This window comes from Phalacrocorax aristotelis, chromosome 19, assembly GCF_949628215.1.
Source record: "Phalacrocorax aristotelis chromosome 19, bGulAri2.1, whole genome shotgun sequence".
In the NCBI taxonomy this organism is placed as follows: Eukaryota; Metazoa; Chordata; class Aves; order Suliformes; family Phalacrocoracidae; genus Phalacrocorax; species Phalacrocorax aristotelis.
In genome coordinates this window covers 6,867,978-6,875,958 of record NC_134294.1, presented here as the reverse complement: position 1 = coordinate 6,875,958, position 7,981 = coordinate 6,867,978, and positions in this window count along the sequence as shown.

The window sequence follows — 7,981 nt, the reverse complement described above, 5'->3', positions numbered from 1 at the left end:
GGCACTGGTGCCCAGTGGCAGGGCCAGAGGCAATGAGCATACACTGAAACTCAGGAGGTTCTGCTTCAGCATCAGGAAACACTTCTTCACAGCGAGGGTGGCTGAGCACTGGGACAGCTTGCCCAGGGAGGTTGGGGGTCTTCCTCCTTGGTGATATTGAAATGCCACCTGAACATGGTCCTGGGCAAGTGGCTCTGGGTGGCCCTGCTTGTGCAGGGGGTTGGACCAGGTGACCTCCAGAGGTCCTGAACCATTCTGTGGTTCTGTGAGTTTTTGTGAGCAGTGGGACAGGTTGCCAGAGAAGCTGTGGAGTCTCCATCCTTGGAGATAGTCAAAAGCCAACTGGACATGATCTTGGGCAGCCTGCTCTAGGTGGCCATGGTTGAGCAAGGGGAATGGGACCAAATGAACGTGAGATGCTCCGTCTAACCTCAACCATTCTGTGAAAGAAAAAAAAAAAAAGCCATACAAATGGTGTCAAGATGAGCTGAAGGCTTTGCAAGAGACCAAGAGCTGATACTTGAAGACCGCAGCAGGCAGTGCAAACACAAACATCAGTAGCTTTTGCTTACCTTGGACAAGGTCTAGGCAAGCCCAGGCAGGAGAAAGCCCTGGGGGACCCAGTGAGGGAAGGCTGATCCAAGGTTATTCTCTAGCTTGGAGAAAGCACATTGTGAAGGAAACATTTCATGTACTGGCTGCCCTGGAAAAGGGAAGGTGATGTTCAACCTTTACCTTCGCTTGTATGAAGGCTAGAGGCTTGCAGGCGATAAATGACACAGAGAGCCTCCGTCTCATTTCACTTTGAGACAGCTTCACAGCAGCACTTTAACATTCAGTGTGGCATTGATGAAGCGTGTGTGTGTGAGTGGGTGAACGTGGAGGCCTTTTCTGCATTCAGGAGGCTTTGAAGGTAGAAATAGCCAACGGAAGCTCCCAGAGCACCTCTGGATGTAAAGGAATAGAAGTACTTCGATTCCTAGAGTGTACAGTACAAATAGAAAGACATTGGGATCAAATGCTTTGCAACCTGGATATGCTGGTGAAACAGACGTACGTTTCAGTGACAGGCGCTGGGATGTAGAGAGGGGACAGGCGGCATTAGCTGTTAGGCAGGGACAGAGGACTGCTGGTTCTAGTTTGGGATGGAGTGACGGTGAGATGTCCTCTGAGGCCAGCACGGCTCACTGTGGTGCCCAAGAGAGCATGAAGCAGCAAGTGAACTTACTGAAGAGAAAAAAAAAAAAGCCAGGCCTGCAGCCTCTGTGCATGTGGGCTGTTGGGGCAAAAGAGAAGGAGGCAGAGGAGTAGGAAAATGTGGCCGGGAGGAGCTCTCCAGTGAGCCTGGGCTGCCAGTATGCCGCATCCTGGCTGGGCTCTAAGGATGCTGTTCCAGTTTTGTGCGTGTCTGTGTTTATAGCTGTGTGTTATCATGCGTTCACTGCGTGAAGCCTCGTCCTCTTAGTACCACCCATTCGTTTGCACTCATTTCTTTTCCAACAGCGTTGCTAGTTTTAGTCCCCGTTTCAAGCTAAGCCTTGGGATTTCCATGGAGAGGTGGCACCAGGAGGATGGCTCAATCCTGCGAGGCGCTAAGCGCCTTCAGCTCACAATGACTAAGGCAGTGGAAGCCCTTGCAGGACCCAGCACAGAGTTTAGATTTTTTTTCAATAGCGCTCTGCTGTGAGAATACAAGGACAAAACCTGGAGAGATGTTTTCCCTGATTGTTAATCCTTCTTTTCTTTTTTTCTGCACTTAAAGCAATTTTGCATGCATCAGACAGGAAGAGGTACAACACACGTTGATACTAACAGAGAGAGAGAAAGAGATGATACTCTGCTCTGAGTCTAATCATAGAATAATCTCTACTGTGGTTGAAAAGCAATAATGGCTAATTTTTTTATTAAATACACTTGCACAGGCAAATGTCACCTACAGTTTGTTCTCCAGCGGCCATGCTGGGAGCGGTGACAGTGCTGTGCTGAAGCTAAGGGGAGCAGCTGAAGGCTGCAGAGAGCTTGGGGGTGGGGAGGCAATAGAAAAAAGCACACTGTGATTTTATTTGGGTCAATGAGCGAGTGTATTTCAGCCATTCCTTCCCTTTCAATATGTTTGTATAATAGATATCCAGTTCAGCTCCTGAAACTAAGCCCGTCCTTTGCTGTTTGTCAGTAAAATAGTTTTTTGCATGTTTTGCATCTGAGTGGTTTTTCCAACCCTTTGAACCAAACGATACTCCGGGGGTCGGAGGCTGGAGGCCTGCTAGGGGCACTGCAGAGTAGCAGGTCGCCAGCTTACAGGCAGAGGTTTAAGAGAGGAGGAGGCACAAACGTGGCTTGAATGGTGTGGGAAAAGGCTGTGCCCAGCCTTGATCTATGAAGAAGGGCTGTGCAATTTCCCCCCGGTTATGTGAAATCACAGGACACTGTCCCAGATTTTAGCCTGCTTGTCCCCCACTCGCTGGGAACACAGGGAAGCTCTAAGGTCCAAAACTGATTTAAAAAGAAGCTAAATATTTTACTGTTAAAACCAAATTCTGGGTGCAAGCTACCTCCAGAGCGGCGTGTGGGCCTTTCTTGCCTGTTGCCTGCAAGGGCGAGCGAGGAAGGCAGGGTGCAGGAACCCTAGGGCTTTGGCACGGACAAGGAGAGGTGTGCTCATCCCATTCTAGCAGTACCGAAACCTGCCACTATGAACCAGCCCTTTAACATTCTTCATTCTGCTCTTCTCTCTCCTGGAACAGGACCACACATACACAAACAGAGCGATTCTGACACTGAGTGGGACTTCAGTCCTTATGTGCAAAGATGCTGATGCACGAGTTGTTCTACAAGTCTGGGCAAATCTGGGAACATCTTACTCAGGCTTGGTGGGGACACTACGGGAAAGCAGAGCAGCAACAGAAAAAACCCAACACCTAAGCAAAGAAACCCCCACAACAAGAATAAAACCCACAGCAGCAGCAGAGAGAGGGGAAAAAAAACCTCCCGGGAAGTAAGGCAGGGAGCTGTTGTCATGGAACTGATTGAAAGCTGCAGGCACTGGCATCTCAAATTATGTCTGGGGGTAAAAACTGGCAAGCAACAGAGACCAAGGATGAGACTTCTGTTGAGGTGAGAACAATTAGAGATAGGGCAAGAGCTAGACGACTGCCTGGGGACTTCTCTGCGCTACCCATGCACTGTTGCCCTTCGCACAGCTTGTAAAAATAATATGTCATGGAGCCTGGTAATGCTGCTAAGCTAGAGCTTCTTTCCAGGAGATGCCACGTATCAGAAGATATCACCAAGATTTGTTAAGGCTGTGCTGCCTCAAGGAACCAGGGGAAAGAGAAGGAAAACCAGCCAGCAAGGAATCGCTGTCCCGGGTCATTCAAAGCAAGAGCTGACCCATACCTGTCCTTCACCAGGCACCCAGCCTCCGCTGTCAGTGCTTGGTAGGAAGAGCTGACGAGTGAAGCAGCCTGGTGGCACTTACTGAGTATCCAGTTGATTGAAGTCCTTGGTTCCTCATCTACTGCAGCTCAGATTGGCCAACTTTTGCCTTATCCCAATGCCCGGGTGGCTGATGTCTGTGGGAGAGACGCTGGCTGAATTACCGTATCCAGCAGTGACTCAGGGATGCTCATCAGGAATGGCCTGGAGGTTGCAAGAGAAGCTGGGTGGAGGTAACCATGGAGAAAGGCTTTTCTACTGGTCACTAGGGGTGACTAATAACCCCTACTCTTGTTGCAGCCACACTGTCTTCCAGCTCTTCACCTGCAGATGGGTTTACTATGTCCTGTGTTTGCTTTGGTTTCTTCTGTGGTGCTTTTGTGTGTCCATGCCTTAGAGCTTCACTGGCAGCGCAGGGCTGTGCACGACTGTAAGACAGATCCCAGGTCTGCACGACCTGGGAGGTTGCACACCAGGCGAATACAGAGACAAGCCACCCATGGGAGGCAGCAAACCCTGGCTTGTTTTTGTCAGGATCCCTCCAAGAGATCGCCGTTACATCCACGTGCCAACAGGACTCGGTCACTGGCTGCAGGAGATCAGCTGCCTTCCATAAGCAAAGGACCTCCTGGAGCCGCAAGGCTTCCCAGGGCAGGTCAGTGACTTGCGTCACAGGCTGGACAAAATAATCAGGTTTGCCTCCTTTTTTAAGAAAAATATAGGCAGAATAATAATGTTGCAATAAAACGGAAACAGCCACAGACAACGGATTATAAAAGAATCTGTTTCTTCTCCGTTCAAAACACCAACGCCGGTTGGCAGAGCAATACTCCTGCCTCCCATTAAGCCCTACAGCACGGGACACGCACTGGTGAGAAAGTGTGCGGCGCTCGCGTCCTCCAACGCGCACAGCGGAACTGTCCTCCCAGTGCGTCGGATTCAAAAGTAAATACTTTAATGGATGGCAACAGAGAATAGATAGATGACCACGTTATAAATCTGTCTCCCAGCTGCAATGCTGAAGCGGAGAAGGCGTTTCAGCCGGCAGTGGCAAAGATGAGGAGTGATGGATTGCTTGCTAATCCATCTGCTCTTAGATTTGCTCTCCAATACAAAATGCTGTTTTAATAAAGTGCTATTAGCTCATAACTCACTCGGTGTCACAGAGAGGAGATAACCTCAGCCTGGGGTTGCCATCCTCTATCCCTGCACGGAGTGTTAACAAATAGCTTGCTGGGTGCCACCTTCGCAGGGCCGTCATTCATCCTGTGAGCTGACAGCAAACCAAACCTATTGATGAGGCTGGCAGAGGCGACAGAGGCCCTGCATTTAAATCTTTGATGAGGCAGAAGTTGAGCAGAGACAGGTGGCCTTTTTCCTCCTTCCCCGTTGCACTCCCCGTGAGCAGCAGCAGTGACAGCAACTGGCACAGCTATTCAGTGGGCAGGAGGGCATGAAATCACCTAGCTGGGGGCTGGGAGCAACGTGCATAGGAAAATGGACACGGAGCCTCTTTTCAAAGGCAGGATATAGAGAGCCAGTAGCAATAGTGCCTGCGATGCACTGGGAGAGCTGGCTTCACCCATCCAACAGCCCATGGCATGTGATGTGAAGGAAGGAAGAGTAGTGTGCAAGTGTGAGAGAATGGATAGAGAACTAATTTCCACAGGAAATAAAGAAAAATGAAGTGTCATCACTGAGAAAAGCAGCACTTTCAGGCCTGACAGCTAACAGGTGTTCCGGGTTGTACAAAGACTGACCAGGTGCAGAACTGCAGTGTATCAGCTACCTGTTCCCAGCATTCCCCACGCCACTAACCAGAACACAAGGACATCGCACTCAAACAATGGGATTATTTGGCTGGAACCTACCCCGCCAGCTCCCAAAATGCTGTCAGGGAAGAACAAACAGCATCAGTTTGTACAAGTGGAAGCCCACGGCACTCTTTCAAGGCAGTGGGAGGAGATGAAAACAACCAGGTTGGCAGATTGGACCAAAACAACTTGTCCACACCATCTCTGCCACTCCTCCGCCGCCTTACCTGGCAGATGTAGCACCCCTTAAACGACCTCAACCCTCTTGAATCAGGCCCATCTCTGGGTTTTCTGCTCCACCTCCTCAGTTTTCCCCAGCCTAGGCGACACCTCTCTCTTCTTCACAGGTGGGAGGTAACACAACCATCATTCTCAAGTTTAATAAATGATGTATCCATACTACAGGGCTGGGTGCAAACAGTCCTGCCGCCAAGGGTAGAAGCGATTGTGGACTTTCAGGCCTTGTATTAATAGGGATCTCTCAGAAGGGGGCTGGGGGATGTGCCTGCTCTGCCCAGAGCCACAGGTTTCTCTGCAAAGGAGGATGAGAACTCACTGTGAGTTTCAGACACGCGGATGCTGTCACAACCTACCAGGTAGAGGCTGCGGAGGGAGACGGTGAACAGAGAGAAGAAAACCAAGCGAGCCCTGAAGCGCTCCGCTCCTGGGCTATCAACTAGCACCAGGGCTGCACGAGAGCCTGCACCACATGGCTGAGTATGACGGGCACAGATGTGCAGAGCTCTGACCAGCTGATTGCGTGAGGGTTTCTGAGGGAGAAGGGAGGTTGAGACACACAGGACATGTTCTGTATATTAAAGAGCCCTGTTCCTAGGAGTAAGCTCCTAGAATGAAGCATAGAAATGTCTCTACTTACCCATCCCCCACCTTTTAGAGGAAAATTAAGGAAACAGACTTCATTGAGTGGAGAGAGCATCATCTTCCAGGCTGCCCAAGAAGGGGAAAGAACTTTGCCCCTTGGGATAGAAGCAGCACCAGGTAGTGAGTCACCCAGAGCAATGTCTCAATACACACCAGAAACGCTACGGCATCCGCATGTTCTCAAAAGCACCCATGCCTCTGTTTTCAAGAGACAGTCCTTTCCATCCATACGAAGCCCATGCAGCAAAGCTCAGCTAAGGACTCGTGGCATCCATCATTAAGAGTGGTCACTGAAAGCCCTTAAAAATTCACTGAAAAGTACTTCTGTACTTAGGCAAACCTGAGAACCCTCAGGTCAGCCTGTGCTTCCTGCTGCCTTCCCCGCCACAGCAAGAGGCTACTTCCAGCTCGCTGTTCTCCCGAACCCACAATTAATCACTGTTGCACAGCACAGGGGCATGGATAGTAGCTGCATCACAAGCTCTGCGCTCCCTCTGCTTCCGTGTAAGGACCTGATGCAATCTGAAGGAGGAATCGCGTGAAAGAGCTGAGCCAGCAGCTGCTGTGCCTTTCACACAGCTTTACAGCAGGATCCTCTTCCCAGCTATCGGTATCAGCATAAGCGCAGTCAGGCAGCATAAGGATAAGAGAGTACCCTTCCTCTCCCCCAGCTCCTTTTGCGCTTCATGGAGATGATTATGGAAAAGAGGGGAAAAGTATTGAAGGTGTGTGTCACAATTAGAGATTTTAATCACACAATATCAGACTGCTCCCTCACATAATTCATTAGCAAGGGTTTTTTAGCAGAGAGTGGCTCTGCTTAGCTCCCTTCCATCTCTTGCAGCTTAGCAGAAATAATTCTAGTCAAATCTAAAGATGAAGGGGAAAGCCTAGAATAGGTAATCCTCTAGTATATCAGTGGACTAAAGGACAACTACGCCTAGGCTGGAAGGGAAGAAGAAGAAAACAGCATTTAAGTTTCAGTCATTCAGAGCAAAGTCTGCAGTTTCAGTTTATACAGTGATTCCTCCCTTCCCACAGCAAAGTACCTCGTAACAAGTGTTAGTGGGGCATGCAGGTCTGGGCACTGCTGCTGTGGGACACCAGTCCCTAACAAAGGGGCAGCGTCTAAAAACACATCTCCAAATTCCCCCCCTTGGCGTCCAGGGGAAAATATCAGAGACCTATTCTGAGAGAAGATGGCAGCCCAAGACCGTGAAGGTTTGCAGCTCCAAGAACTATTTCTTTCCTGGTGTCCCACAAGGCTGCCTGTTCTGAGGACCCTGGTGACCAGCCCTGTTCCACTCCCATGCTCACAAGCTCTTGTCAGGGTGCATCTCTCAAAGTTCAGCAACAACCACCAGTGAAATGGACAAATCAGAGGCTGCTGTCAGTTCCTGTCAGAGGAGAACATCTCAGCAAGGTACTCAAGGGCACAGATTTAGGTCAGGCAAATGTGCTTGCACAGTGTAGTTACAGAAGGGGACTCAGAGCAGAGCGCAGAGTTCAAATCCAGTTCAAACTCAGAAAAAAAAAATCAAGATATTTTCTGACCCGTCTCTTATATGCACACAGACAGAGCAAATCTCATCTGATCAAAACAGGCTCGTGTTCATGACTTGACAGTGGCACATTTCTCAGTTGTTCCAGAAATGCAGCTGAAGACTCGTGTAGCAACAGCAGCTTAACGGCAGCAGCCAGTAGCAAACAAGCCCCACTCATCTTTCTCTTCAGACCATGCCGGACACCTGTATGCCAGACACTCACTAAGCCTTGACTACTCACCTCCTTAAAGAGCAAGATGATTTACTTGTGGGGGGGAAAAATGTACCTAGGGCTGTTCTCAGACT